General features: G+C 37.4%; 1 protein-coding gene across 1 annotated transcript in view; it reads left to right on the top strand.

Annotated features, from left to right (window-relative positions):
* Window positions 1-20,250, top strand: part of RIPPLY2 (ripply transcriptional repressor 2) — a 44,366-nt gene that overhangs the window by 1,073 nt on the left and 23,043 nt on the right. The gene's annotated exons all lie outside the window — the stretch shown is intronic.

Raw genomic sequence — 20,250 nt, 5'->3', positions numbered from 1 at the left:
ACAAAAGCCATTTTCAAATCATTTTATATTGGATAGATTCATAAGGATGATTTATGCAGAATAATACTCAATAATAAATAAATGCAGTAAATACTTCCTATTTAATCCTAACGTCACATCCTTCATGTACTGTATCCTATTTTAAAGTTTTGGTGTGTGTAGCCTTCATATACATTATAGTTGCATTATATTTTGAGGACCACAATGTGGTTCATTATGATAGATTATTGGTGTGTGCAAAACAGGTAGTTGGGCTCACCTGACAAATGAAGCCTCAAAGATAATTGTGTTGTGTGAAAAAGCTGTTGTGGTTTGTAAATCAGTGATACAGTTCAACACAATATGCAGGTGTTGAATCAATTGGTGCTTAAGCAACATTCTGTGATTTAAAAATGATGGGTTATTGCAATAGTAAATGTACTGAGTCCATTAACAAGACTTCTTCATCCATTTGCCTAATAATTTTAATTAATGCTTTTAATAAATTAAGAATATGTACAAAGCTAACCTTCCTGTAACTTCTGAGTCTTTCCCTACCTACATCTTTTTTTAAAAAAAGAATGTTAACTTGACCATATCCCCATCATCTAATAAAAATGTCAATCTTTATTTCACATTTGAATTTCTTCAAAACTATGAGGTAGATATCTCAAAGTTGGTGATCTGTCAATTTTTAATTCATTGATAAAGCTTAAAGCTTAATTTCTTGCCATTGTTATTTGAAAAGTCTGTTCAGGTAAGCATCAGTATCCTAAATGTTCTGCAGTGAGGACTGGTGAAAGTAATTAATATAGCATGTCTGCCCTTTAGCATTGTTTTCCTTGTGGTCCAGTAGTCTGTTTGCCTTCTAGTTGGATTCCTATTTCCAATTTAGATTTTTTTTTTATTATTCATTGTAATGTTTTAGAAATAAACTCAAATATATGTAATATATACATTATTTATTAACAAACTTGCAATTTAATCTGCAGAAGGAAAACTCACCAAATACACTTTTTCCAAATGGCTTTCTCCCTTATGCTTTTATCTACAGCTACCATATTTGGGCTACAAAAATACAAATTTCCACAAGAATAGCAGTAAAGAAATACAGAAATATCTAATATTATAATTTGTTTTCTGGATCTCATGCACTTGACAACCTGTTTGATATTTACACTGCCCTCTATCTTCAGCCTCACTACCTCATCTTAGATTTTTTTTTTAAATTAGTTTTTCCCCCCTCCCAATCAAGTCCTTAGCTTCCTTCTTTATGTCAACAGCATGAACCAATAGTTATCTCAATAATACATTTCTGTGCTTGAAACTGTAGTGTGTGAGCCATGTATGTGTTGCCTGGTACATTTATGTACCTACATCTATAATAGTCTCCTAGCCAAAAGCTAAAGAGAATATGCATATACAGAATCAGGAAATCAGATCTTTAGGAACATTTTTGTCCTGTGCATGTAAATGCTCTCTTCCATGGTTGATGCTCTCTGTAAGTTATATTTACCACTGTAATTTCTGCCTGAGTAACAAATATTTTAAACTGACCACTGCTTTTATAATAGGTTTTGTGGTAAAAAAACCACTGAGTTTGTCAGCTGGAAAGCAAACAGCCTGAGTTCGATACACAAGTGCCATGCAGTGGGGTGAGCTCCCGTTATCTGCCCCAGCTCCTGCCCACCTCGCAGTTCAAAAGCACGCAAATGCAATAGATAAATAGATACCACTTTGGTGGGAAGGTAACAGTGTTCTGTGCTCCTGGGTATATCTCATGCTGGCCACATGATCACAGAAATGTCTTTGGACAATGTTGTCTCCCTCAGCTGAGAAATAGAGATGAGCATCGTGCTCTAGAGTAGGATACGACTGGATGGGGGAAACAGGGCCCTGGGTATAGCTTGAATATATACCCTGACTTTTGGGGAAATAGTAAAAGATTTCTTTCTTACTGGAGAAATGTTATGAGAAAACACAGCACATATTTAACAACATAATTTTATTAGCAACTATACATGACAGATCTCATGTCAAATATCTTTCAAGCTGTTTTCTCCTGCTCTGAAAATTGAATGGGATTTGGAGAGGTCAAACTCATAGATTATAAAATGTAGAATTGTATCCTGAACCTATTACTAGACTTCATTCTGACGTTTCAATCTTCAAAGGGTTCATTGCCTTGAAAGACACAAGTATTCCAACCAAAGAGAATGCTGACACAATGTTCCACTTTACTTGGCTAGAAACTGAAGATGCACTTGTTTTATTTTGGATTTACAAATGTATGTGACCAGAACATTAGACAGTTATTTGCACTATAAAGGATAAAATAAGTTATTCCTTTTTTCTTTGACATTTTTTCCATAATATCTGGATTTATAATTAATGGATTTAGTATTAATTAGATTCCTGTTCTGTTTCTGCTAAGAATGCATCCATTCATGTGATTGTTACTACCATCAATAGCCTAATCCTCTGCTCTATGCTTGACTGTTGCATTTATATAGGGCTCTCATTCCAGCATTAATTACTGAATTAATAGCATTAATAGCATTAATTACTGAAATAGATAAAAACCTAACAAGTATTGTTCAGTGGGCTTTTGACGATATGGGAACGATGTCATCTACAGAAGGCCCAAGTTGAACTATATCATTAGAGTAGGGGTGTCAAACTCAAGGCCTGTGTGCTTAGATCTGGCCTGCAGGGCTGGTCTGGAAGCAGCAAAGGACTGGCCTGTGGTGCCTCTGCCAGAGAAAAAGGAGTTCGGGAGGGCACACGCAGCCCCATGCATCCGATTTTCGGCCCTAACGGTCTCCTGCAGCCCTCTGTCAGTGAAAACGGAGTGTGCAGCCCCCCCCCCCAGCTCCGTTTTTGCTGGCAGAGGGCTGCCGGAGGCCATCGCAGCTGAAAACGGGGTGCGGGCCCCCTTTTTGCTGGCGGAGGACTATCAAACAAACTAAAAATGAAACAAAAGGAGAATTGTTTCCCCTTTTGCATTTGAGCATGCGAAAAGGGAGAAGAAAAGAGAAAGGGAAAGAGGAAAGACAAAGAAAAAGAAGGGAAGATGGGAAGAGAGCAAGGAAGGAAAAATAAGGAAAGAGGGGAAGAAGAAAGGAGAAGGAAGAAGGAAGGAAAATGAAGGGAAGGAAGTTTTTAATGAGAGTGATGGAGGGTCTGAGGGAAGTCCTGCCTTAGCACTTGGCCACCACAGGTGCCCCCCGACACGAGTGATGTTGAGTCGGCAGATGCTCAGAGCTGACTTTAATCAGATGTTCTCATTACTTCTTGTTGTCTCTACCTGCAAAGGAATAAAACCTCTTGCCAGCTTGCTTGAACTGGTTTGTTGTAGTTGGGGTAAAGTCACAAACTGATTTAGAGTTCTTTTGAATATACATGGAAAGAAAGCACACCAAATTGGATGTTTTATGAAGAAGTGAACTTGCATATACTGGAATGAACCAGTTTACATCAGAAGTTTACATGATATCCTATTCAGGGTATGATCATATGAAATAATGGGATTGCAATGCTGTTGATAAATATACTCAACTGTAACCCAACAAATAATACAGCAGATATCCAATAAACAATATACCAGTGGTTGCATTTACCACTGATGTAATAACAGAACATACTGAGGAATTCTATACCAAATTGAAGGAAATACTTAATGCAACACCTTGAAACAACCTAGTGTTAATGGGGATCCGAATGCAAAAGTTAGGAACGTGAGAATAACTTCTGATACTGAGAAAAAGTTTAGGAGTAGTTACTGAAGGCAATAAATGGATGCAGACTGCCCTTCGTTCACAAATGAGACAAAGTTTTGTCCATGTTGCACTAAAATGTGAGAGACTGGAGTAAACCTATAAATAGGTCTCTTATTTGAAAGTAGAATATTTACTGGAATATTTGTGCTGTAACTTATTACTAATATTATTAATCAGACCTTGAGAAATATATTCCATAGATTGCTAGAAAGGGAAGTCTGACAAAGAAATGGGAAGACTAGAATTTTAGGATTTGTCTGAATAAATCAGAATCAACTGGTCCAAGAGATATCCCTAGAGAAGCTGTTTGTGATGCTCATGTTCACGGTGGGGGGATGGGAGGGAGAGGAGATGAAACCAAGGAAAGATGCATAGACTTCATTTCCCAGAATTCCCTAGGGAGTTGAAACCCACCAATCTTAAAGGGGTAAGGCTGAGAAGCACTGCTCTAGAAGCTTAGTTTCTAGACATTAATGTAGACTATGGTTTTTCCCGAGGACCTTTGACAAGTGACTATGCACCATCTAACAGGATTGTAACTACTTGGGATTGGATATAACTTTGTGGCTTTGAGTTGATTTATATAAATAAACTGTATCTTGTTCTTTTACCATGGATATTTTAACTGTGCATTATATTGTAGTAAGCCCTCATGAATCTTTTAGAAGCATATAAATGTAATAAATATATTTATATAACAAACACAATAACTGTACAACTGTATATCATGGAAGTAAATACATTGCAGCAGGGGAAATATAATATGCACAATATCAACAATATTATTTGGCCCTCCAGGTCTCTTCAAACTGCAAATTGGTGAATAGAATATGAATTATTTGTATCAAATAAGCATTTTAAGGTTAGAAAATTAAAGAGCATAGATAAGTATGCCAGCAAGATTTGACCCGGAAGACAATCTAAGGAACAGATTTAATATGTATGAGAAAAACCTAAGGAGAAGAATAGGACATAATGTGAAAAAGTGAAGAAAAATCTTACAACTTCAAAGAAGAAAATCCCCTATGGCTTTTAGAACTGTTATTGCCAGCAAGGGAATGCTTTAGACAATAAAAAGACTGCACAGTGCCTGAATGAAAATTTTAAATATCAAACAAGAAAAGTATCTCAGTATGTTAACAAATAGTGGAAAAGACTAGAGATGTTACAAAAAAAATATCACTAAGGTGAAAGATTACACAAGTATAACCCTGAAGCAATTTTTACAGAAATCATTGAGGCAAAAGAAGATTTTAAAACTATATCAAAACCCTAAAGAGAATTATAAAATGACAAAAACATTTGCAAACAGAGAATATATGACAAACACAATTGTGTATGTTAGACAATAGATCTGCGAATTAGAAAAGTACAGATTCAGATGGCCAGTGAATTGTTTATAGCTTTGAGAGAAAAAGTGTTAGCTCTATGTCAACAAATAGAGAACAAGAGTGTCCTAGAAATTGGAAAAGATCAGTATGATGAGATGAGAAGTGCAAACAAAACATGTAAGTTACTCAAGCTCAACATTTTTCCCCACATGCTAGCAGTTTTAAACTCTTACAAATAAGAATAGAGCCATATGGAAAAAGAGATGCCAAATGCCAGGCAGATTTCAGAAAAGATAGAGGGACTTGAGATCAGAATGCCAACAACAAAAACAGGCTAATCAAAAAAGCAAGAAAATTGGAAGGAAGTTTGGTTACCTTTATTGATTATAACAAGGCTTTTGCTTGTGCAGATCATACCGAAGTGTGTCCCACATTAAGACTAATGGGTACATGTCTGATTATTCTAATGAGAAACCTTTATTAGGAAGGGTGCCATGGTGGCACAGTGTGGTATTGCAGGCCGACTCTGCCCATAGTCTGGAGTTTGATCCTGACCAGCTCAAGGTTGACTCAGCCTTCCAGGACCCAGATTGTTGGGGGCAATATGCTGACTCTGTAAATTGCTTGGAGAGGGCTATAAAGCACTATGAAGAGGTATATAAGCCTAAGTGCTATTGCTACTGCTATTATGAGCAAAACAATATCAGAATTTAATTTGAAGAAATTGAGTGGTTCAGAATATAAACGGGAGTAAAACAATGACACACATCATTTCTAATTTATACAGTAAATATTTTAAAAGACAGTCTTGAAAGGGTGACAGCTGGAATCCATACTAGAGAGCAAAAATATTTAAAAAAAAGATGTGCAGGCAATACTACTTTGTTTACTAAAAACAAAGAATACTTAGAAAAGTTCATTATGAAAATAAAGTCATTATGAAAGTAAAATGAAATGTGTGTGTTTTTTTAGTTAGTAAATGTTAGTAAAAAATTTTCACAGCTGCTACTTTTCTCATAAGAAAGGAGGAGCTGCTACAATGTAGACAAAGAAGAGGAAAAGCTGGTGACACTTAAAGAAATTATGTGAGAGGAAGGCAAAAATAAGGATGGAAGTCTTGAGATGGAGTAGGCCAGAAGGCAATGCGCGTGCCCCCCCATGCCCCCTGTGCATGCATGTGTGACTCCCCCGGATGTGCAGCGCATCTCTGTGCATGCGCGCATGCCCCACGTGTGCCACGCATCTCTGCGCATGTGCGCACATCTGTGCACACCCGCCCCCCTCGCATGTGCACCAGATACCCGAAAATCAGCTGGCGGACACGCGGTATGTGTGCATGCACAGTGGGGCTCTTCCGGGTGACTTCTCGCGTACTGGCAAAAGTGGCCCTGCATGCTACTTCCGGCACACATGCCATAGGTTCGCCATCACGTGAGTAGGCAGTTTTGCAGTGCTACAGATTTGTGTGATCTGGGGCTGGGTCCAGAAAAAGACCACTGAAGTGGTCTAGAAGGGTCTCAAGATTCCTTCTACAGGTATTTCTTCCTCATGCAGATGGCTTTCATGGGAAATTGAAGACCATGTTCAACAAGCTTGAGATAAACTACCAGCCAAACATCTTCACTTGGCCCTAAGTACAAAGGAACAGCAGTCCACATATTTCATTAACATTAGGGATCTGTGTAAATCCTGAAGAGTGATATGTACCTTTAAAAAGCTTGGACAGATATATATATATATATAAATAAAGCTTTTGTTTTATAATTGTCTTGCCACTTGACTATACTTATTCGATTAGAGAAAGATGAAAGAATACCAGGAAAGGAATACAGTATGGCTTGTTTGGCTGTTGTTAGGAAATGCTGCTTAATTTTTTTAAAATGAAACAAGCAAGTGAGAAGAGAAACCAATAACTTCCTTTATTTTACTAAAAAAAAGAGGAGAAAAAAAATTACAAGAACATATTGTGTACTGTCGGTTGATGGATTCCATGAACCAGTGAGGGCCTCATGACACTGGGTTAATGTTAAATATTAGAAAAATAAAGATACTGTCAATATGCATGCTTAGTGTACTTGTAATTGACAGTGAATATATTAATTTTGTCTGCAAAAAAAAATTAACTTTTTTTTTTTTTACCCAGAATGGATAGGCATTTTCTGCAATTCTTTTGGTGGAATAATGTTAAATTGATATGGTTCATCATTAATATAAGTAATAATTAACAATCATGTATATTGTGTATTGCGTAGACAAGGGAGGGAAGATATATCAAAATCCTGGTTTCAACTGCAACATCTCTTTGATAAAATTTGGCTCATGCTTCAATGTTAAATTACAGATAAATATGTTAAAGTTCAGTGTATTCAACCATTTTGAGTTACAAGTGATGCAAAAACAGCTTGAATTATTTACTTTCCCAGTTGAGTGGAAAAACAAGCAGTAACATCACTGCAGTGTTCTAGTAAGCCCACCTGTCAGCTCAAAATGATTTTTCACTCATCTGTCATTTCTTTAAACCATCAGCTTTCATACAATTATTAAGCTGCTAAACAGCAAGGTAATACATTTCAGTCTTGTTATACATACTTGAATGACAAATGCTATTTTATACTTTATTTGGGGGAAGGGCTTTTTCTCTTCTAAATCCAAATATATTCCTTGCAGATCTTATAATGCTTGCTTGTGGAAAGGATGCTATGTTTCTGTATGTTGATATTGATTATATCCCACCTGAGAGTAGATATTAGCATTAGAAATATAAACCTAAACAAATAAAGCAAAAAAAAAAAAAAAGCTTGCATAGATAGATTGGATTTTGAAAATGAATGAAGCTGCAGAATGAGAACAGAGCAGCTTGTTCCTAAAAAGAAAAAAAGAAAAAAAAGGAAAAGTTCTGGTATGTTTCCTGTACACCAAACCTTTAATAAATGTGGTATAATAATTAACCTACACATTGCTACAAATCAAACATTGCTTAAGAAATAGTTCAAAGCTCATATTTTCTTAAAATAATTGAGTTTCATGATTTCTCGAATTGGGATGTAGCTTATATGTAAGGGAGAAAATACTACCCAATTTCCAATGTAAGTGGGAACCATTTTGTTAAAAGTTTGTAAAAATTGTTAAATTGCTCAGCTGAGGATTTGGTTTTGTCAGGGAAAAATGTAAGTCTGGAGAAGGGAGTCTAAGGGATTACCTGCACTATCTCTTTCAGCTCTGCTTGTCCTGTACTCATGCCAGCTGGACCACAAGCAAACTTAAGAGGACCCGTTTGGAGTGAGATGCTTTGACCACCGCTTGCAAAATATTCATTTAGGACTGTAGGCTACGACATCTTTCATTGCTCAATTCCCCTGCTGTTGTTGCAGTCTCCCAACCAATTACTTTCTATGGACAGACTTATATTGCTTTGTGTGTGTGTGTGTGTGCGTGTGTGCATGTGTGCATGCACACACATTTTTTTTCTTTTTTCAGTCATGTTCAGTTCTCAGAGACAGCCTAGACACCTCCTTGAAGTTTTCTTGGCAATGTTTTTCAGAAGTGGTTTGCCGCTTTCTTCTTCCTAGGACTGAGAGAAAAAGACTGGTCCAAGCCTACCCAGCTGGCTTCGTGCCCAAGATTGTACACATATACATACATATAAAGTGCATGTATGTACAAAGCTGGTCATTTTACATGTGGACTACCCCAATGTACTGTACATGGGCCTGACTTCAAAAGCGACAGCTGGTCTAGAATGTAATGGCATGAGCAATTCAGAGTTGAGCTCATTATGCCTACGTTTAGCACTTCTGCTATGCAAGCTACACTGGTTACTAGTGAGCTTCTGGGCACAATTCATGGTGCTGGCTGCCACCTATAAAGCCCCTCAAGGCATAAAGTCTGGCATCCTGAAGCTCTCAAATAGACTGAGGACTTTGGTATGTGGCCTGTTTTGGTTGCGGTCTTAAGGTTTCCCCTATTATGTTTAGCTTTATATCATCCTATCATGTCTGCTTTTAGGCACCGTATTGGTTTTGTGCAGCTTCCATAGTCCGTGCAGATAAAGCAATCAAATAAAAACAAACCAATAAGCAAATTAAAGAACCGAATGAACAACAACTACTTTTGAAATGAAAATTATGTTTTGTATTTTCCATGCTTTTCCTGAGTAACACTGGTTTAGGTTTTGCTACAGCAAGTCTTTCTCACGAATATAATTACAACATTTGCATTACAGGTAGATTATGACCATTGCAACACTCCTGTGGTCATTTGATCAAAATTTGGATGCGTAGCAGCTCACCTGCATCTCGACCACAGGGGCGCATCAAATCAACTCCTGCCACATCCCTATCTTCCTCATCCTCTCTGCCCTTTTGATCGCCCTGTACTTCTTTCATCCTGCTGTCCTGCCAGCCTTTCCATCCTGTTCTTGCTAAGCCTGCGACTCTGTCAGGAATACAGGTTCCAAACCTAAACCTCTTTGTTCACTCCATTCAGAAAATAAAGACATAGTTTCCCCACCCACATCCATATACTTCATTTGTTTTCTTTGTAAAAAAAAAACAACAAATTATGAGAGCAGGTTGCACTAATGCCTCTCAGGGAGTGGCTTCTCTACTGAAACTGCTATTATTGATGGCCAATGCATGAATTTAGGTTATTACTGTTGCTCAGACTTCTAAACATTGTGAGACTCCATAGAATTCGAATCCAGCAACTTTTCCCCAGAACTAATCAATGCTTTATGTGCTAACTCACTACAAATATGTTTCTCTTTCTGATCACGTTTCTCTTTCTGCTTATGAAAAATACAGTGATGGTGTGAGAAGATGACAAGGGAAACATATTATTGTTTTTCAATAATATCCATTAATAATGTTGTTGTTTAAACCATTTAGTTGTGCCCAACTCTTGGCAACTTTATAGGCATATGTTCTCCATGCTACCTTGTCAAGCACGTTTTTCAATTGTTGGATGTTCAACTTTGTACCAGATTTGAAGTTGTCAAGCCAACGTGTTCTTTGCTTGTCCCTTCTTCTTGTTCCACTAACCATTCCTAAGCATCATTGCCTTCTCCAGTGAATTTGCCTGCAAGACATGGCCAAAGTAAATGAGACATAATTTTAGTAAAGTAAAGCAGACATGAGTTTAACTTCTAGCGTTGTGTCTGCTTTTATCCATCAATGTAGGAGAGTTATATAATTATCATGCAAAGGAAGAGATTTATAAATGATTATTATTTCTGAAGCCAGGAATTCTGCCATTCCACCATATTGGAGCACATTTTCGTATCCTTTCTCGTTATAATACATTTGCAATAAGTAACTTTGCATCCAATATACAGTCATTGCCAGCTGTATGAATCTGCTGACGAAAAATAAATCTAACACTATACCCTTACGTTACAGAAAAAGAAGGGAAACTAACATAAAGAATTGCATCGTTTATTATTTGATTTATAAGGTGCTTGACAACCAGTGTCCTGATCCTAAAGGAGAATATCATTAACAGTGAAGGCACAGAAGACTAATACATTGGGTAATTTGAGGGTGATGCATCTTTGGCAAGGGAAAGGGGAGATTTTCCTGTTTCAGTAAACTTGCCTATCGCTTTAAATTTAAATATTGGCATACTTATACAGCTGTATTTGGATGCTTTGCCAGCAGAAAAGCTGCTGCTATGGATGAGTTTAAGTTCAAACACTATAGAATTGCAAATACAGTATATGTCTGGGGGGCGGGGGGTTGGATTAAAAAATTTCTAGAGCATGGGTGTCAAACTCATCACATCATGTTGCCATCAAGTGACGTTTTGCAATGTTTTTCCCCTTCGTGGAGTTGGGGTGGGTGGGGCCTGCATGTGACACATCTGGCCCACGGGCCACCAATTTTACACTCCTGTTCTAGAGGCTTCAGCGTTTTGTCACTGAAAGTCACAACACATACTTATAAAATATACACACACTGACTGACAATCCATACAAAGCACTTATTGAAAATATATTTATTTATGTACATAGTTTATATCCTGTTTGACTCCACAAATTCTGGGTGGCTTCATTAAGATCAGAATACCAAAATGTTCCCAAGATTTCAATTTCTTCATACAGTAATTATTTTTCAACCAGGACAGTGCTCATAATTTTATGCTAACATGATTAGTTCTAATAAAAGTATTCTATTATTATTCTGTATCTATTGCTATTATTACTGTATAGCCACATACACAGCAGCCTAGATGTCTTCAATGTGTATTGATTATAGTATGCAGACCAATAATTGACTTTTTACCCATTGGCTTAGCTACCTCCTTTCTCACCATACCAATTCCCATTTGGCTGCCCAGTTCACCGCAGAGTACATTCTGGGAATCTCTTTCAATTTGATTTTATTAAATGTTCATTACTAAGAAGTCAGTTTATTTCTGCCAACATTGCCTTTAAAGTGATTTTAAACTGTGGGTTGTGACCATCTGAATGGACCCAAGCAATTTAGAAAGGTCACAGTATTATTAAGATAAATCAACTTTTGTAGGCAAAATGAAGTGAGTTTTTTCAGTGTTCCCACTTTTCCTCAGTTTTATTCATATATTTTATTCACTGGAGAATTGCAGAAATTCATATATGGATACCTCTGCCCTAAAATAACTATTCACTGACTTAGTAGTTGTATTGTACCTTGCTTCCATTATATAGTGTTTATGGGGTTTCTAAGTGGTCTATTATGGAGACAGAGACCAGTTCCAAATACACTTAACTTCAAGGTGCCCTTCCTTCATAAATTTCACTCCTTTTTCTGTAACTCATTTCCTCCTCCTCCTCCTCCTCCTCCCTCCTCCTCCTCCTCCCTGTACTTTGAAAAGCTCTAATCTTGTAGATATAGGAGATAGTTTTATTTAGTCAATAGATGGCGCTAAATATCCATATAGGAAACCTTTCAGTAGAATTGAATAGTTTAAAATAGAAATATATGTTTTTGATCAAATGTTACCATCATTTAGAAATATAGCAAAATAATTTTCTCCTGATACAGTTGTAATGGTCCAGTCTGAAAGAAGTTAATTAGTTTATGTTCTTATTTTAATGTCTTCATATTTATTAGATTATATTATGCATTTGTAGTTTCTCTTAGTGTCTTTTTCAATATAATGCATGGAGACCAGTAAGAGACTTTATGGAAATTTATGAACATTTTATAAATTATGAACATTTATATGGATCCTCAATTATGTTTTGCTAAACCTTTAAATTATGTACTATGATGTATGTATGTATGTATGTATGTATGTATGTATGTATGTATGGTATTCAGCTTTGTTCAGGTATTTTCCCACGTCATTGTAGTTGTGCTTTTAAAGTTGTAGCAACGTTTTGGCAGAATCTCATCTGCCATCATCAGGCTTCTGTATTGTGTCCATCAGACGAACACAATACAGAAGCCTGATGATGGCAGATGAGATTATGCCGAAACGTTGCTACAACTTTAAAAGCACAACTACAATGACGTGGGAAAATACCCGAACAAAGCTGAATACCATACATGTAAGTACCTGCGAAAACTTAAGTGTATGTATGTGTGTGTGTGTGTGTGTGTGTGTGTGTGTGTATATAATATATATATATATATATATTTATTTATTTTTTTCTTAAGTTTTCGCGGGTACTTACATGTATGGCCTTCAGCTTTGTTCGGGTATTTTCCCACGTCATAGTAGTGGTGCTTTTAAAGTTGTAGCAACGTTTCAGCAGAATCTCATCTGCCATCATCAGGCTTCTGTATTGTGTCCGTCTGTGAGTCAGACTTTTACAGTGGTTTTCAGATTTAAATTTGGGGCAGCCTATTGCTGTGCCAGAATGGTTTTTTCTTCATCCTGATTGGTTGGGAGTCTTGGTCTGTGTTTATTGGTCTCGGAGTTTGCTGTGTTCTGCTTGATTGGTGTCTCTAATATCTTCTGTCTGTTTTTTGGCTCTTTTTGTATCTTGATTGGCTGGCAGCATTGTGTTGCTTTATTGGAGGCCTTTAGTGCAGCTTGGCTTCGGGTAAATGGACGGCTATCATTAGTTAGGAAGCTGGGTTTCATCTGGGTGCCTGGTTGGGATGTGTTTGAGCTGGAAGTATCAGGGGGGATCTGTTTGTGCCCAGGTGTTTGCCTGGCTTGTGGTGTGGAGATTTTTTTGTTTGTGAGTGCAGGCTTCCAAATGATGTGGGAAAATACCCGAACAAAGCTGAAGGCCATATATATATATATATAAATAATATTCCTGTTTTTATTTTTAATTTCACTTTGGAACTTCTTGAGAAATATTTGAAATTCTGGAAACATCAATGATGTTATGTAGTAGAGACATCCAAGATATTTCTCTGTACATATACAATCCTATTTTTGTAGGATGGGAGAAAACTCTATTTCTTATACTATTTTCTAATAATACAAAGTTTGGTATTTTGAATACTCTATAAACTGGGATAAATCAAACATGTATCAAGTATGTGTCATTGGGATCATTTCTGTTCAGTGCATCAAAATGTATTGAAAAATCAAAAAATGGGCACATTTTATCATATGTGGTGAACTTGTGCTAAAGCAAAAAAAATGTTGGACAAAGATACACAGGTGGCTAGAAAAGATGATAGGGAAACATGTAGATTTTAAACTTGAACTGTTTTTATTAAGTATAATATCAGAAAAATTTAATAGGAAATGTATGTATTTAATTAACATTACATGTCGTAACAGCAGCGAGGATTATATTTGTACAATATTGGAAAAATGAGGAAACACTGTGAGATGAAGAAATAATCAAGATACTAGATCAGTGATGGCTAACCTTTTCATTGGCACGTGCCGAAAGTGCACATGTGCGTTTAGGTGCACGCACACATGTGCATGCACCCATAATGCAATGCGCATAAGATTCCCCTGCTCCCTGTGCATGCATGCAGAATCCCCCTTCTGCACGCTGCGTGCCTCTGCACATCCACGTGCAACCCACCCGGCGCCCCTCTGTGCATGCGTGCACGACCGTCCATGTGCACCTCATGCCTCTGCGCATGCACGTGCGTCTCTCACACACACCCTGCCTTCCGCACATGTGTTGCAGATACCCGACAATCAGCTGGCTGGCCAGAGGTGCATGCGCATGTGCAGTGGAGCTGATCTAGGGAGACGGCTTGCGTGCCGGCAGAGATGGCTCTGCGTGCCACTTCCGGCACGCATGCCATAGGTTCGCCATCACGGTACTAGTGTGTGCAGGAATGACATTGAACATTAAACAGAAAGAAGACACAGAATACTATCAAACATGGAATCTATTTTATCAGTGGTTCGAAAAAAGGGATGATGATTAAGAATGTAATCAGTGTTGTTAAGCAAATTAAATACCCAGAGAACACAATGTTTATTAAGCACTAAGAAATGTCATTAATAAAAAATCAATAAAACTGATAAAAAAACATATATATTGCAAAATATCAGGTCACAGGCATTGTTTTGACCCTTCCACAAAAAGCTTGCCCTGGCATTTGTCAAGTAAGGAGCATTATACTGAGGACAAAAAACATGTTTATAGCATGATTGGGTGCCTGTTTTACAAGAAAGAAGGACCTTGAACAATGGACATGCAAATAGTTTTATAGAAATCTGAAGGCTACAAGGTCAGAAGTCCTAGACAATCTAATTTATGAGCTAGTTTGGGGAAAACTAGCTAGGTTCTTGTCAATTTACCTGAGGTGGATTCCTTGTTAGTCAAGATGGGCCTTCCAGAAGGACAGCAGAGCTGAGGAAGTTCTTGATTAAAGGAGATGGATTGTTGAGGTCATCAGTTGATAAGGAGAGGATGCAAATTTGGAGTATCTCTATGTTGCAATTCTATTGTAAGGCTTGCCCTTGGGCTGTAAGGTGACAGGGTGAGAAGACCTCTATTCTTTGGTTTGATGGGATTGCAGGGTGCATTGTCCGGAGCAGGGAAGTTCAATTTGAGTCTGATGGGATTATTAGGCAAAAAGAACTGGTTCTGACCCTGGCCAAATGCAAAAGAACACAGGTGGTGAGGAGGAAGGGAGGGGGTGCAGCTTCCATTTTGTTTCCTAGATTTTCTCCACTACAAGCCCATTAATGAGAAGATTCTCCACTACAAGTCTATTAATGAGAAAATTTAACACTTTATCTCATGGATTAAATATAGAGCAAGGCTACTTTTCACACTGCATTATTATCCAGGGCAATAATGTTTATGTAATGGCTGCTTTATATTTAGTCACTTTCAAATGAAACCTAATTCTATTCCTTCTTCACCACTTCCGTGTGTTACAAATTCCCAGTTTTAATAAGGTGCAATACTAATGAATCTGAAGTTTTTATCCACCCCACCCCCCAAATCCTCCCCCTTGCAAAATGCCATTTATAAAAGGCAAAGCTTGAGAAACTAGAGTGTGCCTTAATTATTCCAAGGACTTTAGAAAAGTGGGATGACTCTGAGATAATGTCTGATTTGCTGGCTGGACCCCAAAATCCAGAGTGTCCTTGATTCAACAAAGCAACAGTCAGTATTCTGAAAAAGGCTGCTTTTCACTCATATTGTACGTTCTATAAAAAGAAAAAAGAAAAAGGAAATGGTGATGAACAAAGATGCAAAGATTTCAAAAGAGAATAATAAGTAACAATTTCATTTGGAAATTTGAGCGATTAATTGTTACTTCCCTTTCCCAAAATAGTCCTTTTTAATCTAGAGATTTAACTTCAGTGGCTTTAGGAGGAAGTTTCTTTATTAAAACCTTTTCCTGCATGGGTACAATGCTATCTGTTATGGTTCAAGACTTAACAAGGTTTGCTAATGCTTGTATTTTGGGGCTTTGGGTAGATAGATTCAAAGCACCTGCCTTTCTAATTCTTCTAGAGTTGGGCTGAAGGGAAGACATTCTGGCTGAAAGGCTGACGCCTGGGAAGCTCTTGGAAGGAGAGGTTTCAAACACTCCTGTTTTATAACACCTTCCCTGTCTAAAACAACTGTTTACCTAAGCCTAGCCTTTCTCAGGACAATAAAATTCAAACTTTGATGGATTTATTTCCCTTCAAGACAACACGGGGGTCTCAGTAACTTTTTATTCAATGACATGACAAGGCTCAGGGTAAAGGTGACTTCATCTCAAGGTCAACTCCTGTAGGCTTCATTTCCAAAATAAGAATTATAATGATGATGGAAGTGAATTGCCACTTTATTCTTCTGGGATGATTTTGTTTCAGCCCCCTCCCCCATTTCCCTAATAATCTTTCATCCAGTTTATTAGCCAGTCTTGAGCATGTGTGATTTTTGACATCAATGAGGTCCTGCCAGTTGCTGAACTCTCCTCCTGAACATTCTTATTCTCATCTAACATGTGATTAATATAGTATCAGAAATAATTCTGTGTTACATGCCCGGATCTTTTACCTCTTTCCCCCACTTCTCTTTCACCCCAACAACAACTGTAAGACTTTTACAGAAAAAAAAGATCTATTCTTTGAACCACACTCTGTACATCTGGGGGGGAAAAGCTTATGGGAGAATGTATTTGCTTATTTTTCAAGGGACACAATAGTCTTCATTTTTAAATTCTTTATCAGATTTTTAAAAAGATGAAATTGCTTAATGACCATCAACTTGATGGCCTTCTTAGATTACTAAAAAGCTATTTGTTCTAATTTCCCTAATCATTTGATAAAGAGATTATTTTTTTGAATGGGGGAAGAGAAAAGGGACATAAGCATATTCATGTTTTCCCAATAATCTATGGGTCAATACTGAGCTACTTTAGAACAGCGGTCGCCAACCTGGGCCTTGAGAAAATTTTGGTGGGCCACAGAGAAATCTCACCCCCAGAGCACCCTCCCGAAGCAATTAATCCAGGCTGCACAGAAACACAAAGCTGCGCTGCCCACATGGCCCACAGGAACGCTCCCCGCCCACTTACTCCTTACCGGGCTAAACTTGCCTGCTAAAATTGTTGTTTTTCCTTTTTCTGACCATCAGCTGTTCTGCTTTGCCGGGAGATTTAGATTAGCTAGGAAGTAGGAAATGGTTGGATTTCTTGCTTTCTAGCTAGTCTTTAGATCTTCAGCTCTGCTTCCCTTAGGACTGAAGGTTTGCTTGCAAGCAAATTCAGTGCAGACTCACGGCAAGCAAATTTGAGAGACTGAGCTAGCCGATGGCAGATAGATAGATCACTGAATGATTCTGTGAGCAACTCAATCTGCCTGCTTTGCCTGGTTTTGGATAAAAGTTGCTCTTTTTTATAAAAAAAAATCAATATTTACATACATGGTGTGTTGTGAGTTAATTTTGTGAGTTAGTTTGCTAGCAAATTTTATGAGTTTGCTTGCAAGCAAAATTTATGTGACAGACTGAGCTAGCCAATGGCAGATAGATAGATTTCTGAATGAATCTGTGATTCTGTGAGCAACTCAACCTGCCTGCCTGCTTTGCCTGATTTTGGGTAAAAGTTGCTCTTTTTTTATTAAAAAATCAATATTTATATACATATTTATAATATTTACATACAAGCCATGCCCAGCCAGTCACACGACCACCAAGCCACACCCACAAATTACGCCACGCCCACAGTTAGTGGTCCCTGGGATCTAAAATTAGGAGTTTGATGGTTCCTGAGGTCCAAAAGGTTGGCGACCCCTGCTTTAGAAGACAGTCTCAAAGAGAGGTAATTGCATTAAATTGTTTTAGCAAACACACTAGAATCTCATGAATCTTAAAGCCCAACCAATTTATTATTTCACAAATCAATGAAGACAGAAAAATATTGGAATCCAGATACAACCACGGTGGCCGCATGTTTTATCGTTGTATTTCTGAAACTTTTTCAGATGTGTGAAGTGTGATCCACATAAAATTTGCAACATAACCTTACCAAGATGTCTTCAAAATAATCCCATCAGAGCCCGAGATGCTTCACCTTCACTTCTCATCCTCCACCAGTGAGTAATTCATACCTTTCCTCCTTTGGGATTCATTTTCTCCACCTTCATTTCTTCTCCCTGGACTTGCCCTCATTTTTCTGAGCTTTTCTTGGGTCTGCCTGTTTTGAAATCAGAGATCTCAGTAGCAGACAGCTGCTTTTCTATCTTTGTTACCCATATACCACCCCCCAACGACATTAATATAGCTCAATTAAGCCACATTCATCAACACAATTATAGTACAGATTGCAAAGCTTTTCACCAAGATTCATATTCAGATATTTGTCAAAAATATCTACATAACGGTTATAGATGTGTGTTTTGGTGTATGTATACAATTAGATACATCCACACCACTTATATACTGCACACATATGCACATCCTTTAGTGTCCCACTGCAAAATTATCTTTCTTCTTCTCTGCAGCACCAATCTTCCTTCCTATGGTATGAACCTATAGTATGGAACATTTAGGAATACCACTTACACTTATATACCACTTTACAGTGCTTTACAGCCCTAAGCAGTTTACAGAGTCAGCCTGTTGCCCAAACAATCTGGGTCCACAGGAAGAGGAATCTCTGACCTTTTCTTTCCTGGATTATAGACAGGTAATAATTAAGCAACACAGAACTACTTTGTATGCTAATTTCTCTGTAGAAGCTTAGCTATCACTTATCAGAGTTACAAAATACAAGTCACTTTCCCCCTGGAGATGAAGAGAGAAGCATTTATTTCATCATTAATGCTATTGGCCATGGAAGTTCAGTAGACAGTAGCCATTAATTACCAGCCTTTCTCCCCTTTTATTTACAGGCCCTAAACTAGATTTATTGGGGTGGACTGTTTAACTCTCTGAAGATCTAAATGGCATAGTCAGCTCCGATCAGGCAATGTCACTAATTAATTTTTCTGGAAGGAATAGCTCCTTGATGCTTGTATCTGCATATTAGTCATAAGAGATAATTTGATTCTCTGTCTTTCAGGCTTTTCTAGGGTTTTTTCTTCTTCTTGAATTGTACTTTTCCCCCATTTATTTTCCCACACACAAAGGCACAGTTTCTCTTTAACCCTTGAAGGCTAAATGGAAGATGAGGGACATGCTGAAAATACTTCTTGTTTGACAAAACTATACTGTGCTTTCTAAAGAAAGAATTTGAAAGCCCAGATTCCCTATTGAAAAAAGTGACAAGAAACAGTGTGTGATATTTACTTGGTTGTGTATGTTTTTTAGAACTTCTATTAATCCCACATGTGAGATGCTTAAATACTGTAGTTAAGGTTTCCATTTATAGCCTTTAAGGATTGGAGACATGCGCCAGAAAATTTTGTGTGGGATTAACATTGCATATGAAAAAAAAACTGCATACCGTGATATAGACATCAAATGTGGCTGCAGAAAATAAATGTTAGAGAAGTATTTCCTGCCATATGTAGGAAGTAGATATATAAAGATTTTTAATGCCTGCATTTATAAAAAGTAACTGAGACCTATACCCAAAATAGAAAAAGGAAGTAGAAGAAATATTAACCCGAGAAAGCAGATATTTGGAAGAAGGGATCATAGTGATTGATTTTGCATATTCACCAGACGAGTTTTTGTCATAATATATCCTTCCAACAGCAATTAGAGTTTTCCCATTTTCTCTATTTATGATTATGTTACTTAGGACAGAATTCACCAGATTTATTGAACTAACTGTGCAATTTGTTCTATATCATGATCCAAGGGTCAAAATCAGTGGGGGACTAAGGACATTGAGATTACATATGACTATACACACAGGAAGTAGTTCCAGAAGCATTTATCCTGCTATATTACTGTCCAAATGAACACTTATACCTGAACCTAAAATAATAACCTGTTTTTATCCAATAATCTTAGAACCTTTAAAAGTTCAGGAGGACCCCATTTTTCACCTACACCAAGAGAACTAGAGAGAGCCCTATTTTCTTGGAAACAGCGTACTACAACACTAAAAGAAACTCAGGGGATACAAAGCTAAACATATTATATTTGTGCACATAAATCACAATAGTTGGATTGCCACACAGTCCTAATCTATTGGCCCTGGTTTGCAAAACACTTTGCTTAGATTTATACATCACATTAAGCCACAAAGCAATTGTATTGTGACTTGAGTATGTTGTGAAAATCCAATACTTATACTGTGATTCTGCAAAAGTTTGTTTTGAGTTTCATGGCTTTTTTTAGTGATTCCACC

The sequence above is a fragment of the Notechis scutatus genome, chromosome 1, assembly GCF_049901735.1.
Source record: "Notechis scutatus isolate UNSWTSFEM ecotype Mainland chromosome 1, rNotScu1.2, whole genome shotgun sequence".
Lineage (NCBI taxonomy): Eukaryota > Metazoa > Chordata > Lepidosauria > Squamata > Elapidae > Notechis > Notechis scutatus.
This window is presented reverse-complemented; position numbering and strand designations above follow the sequence as displayed.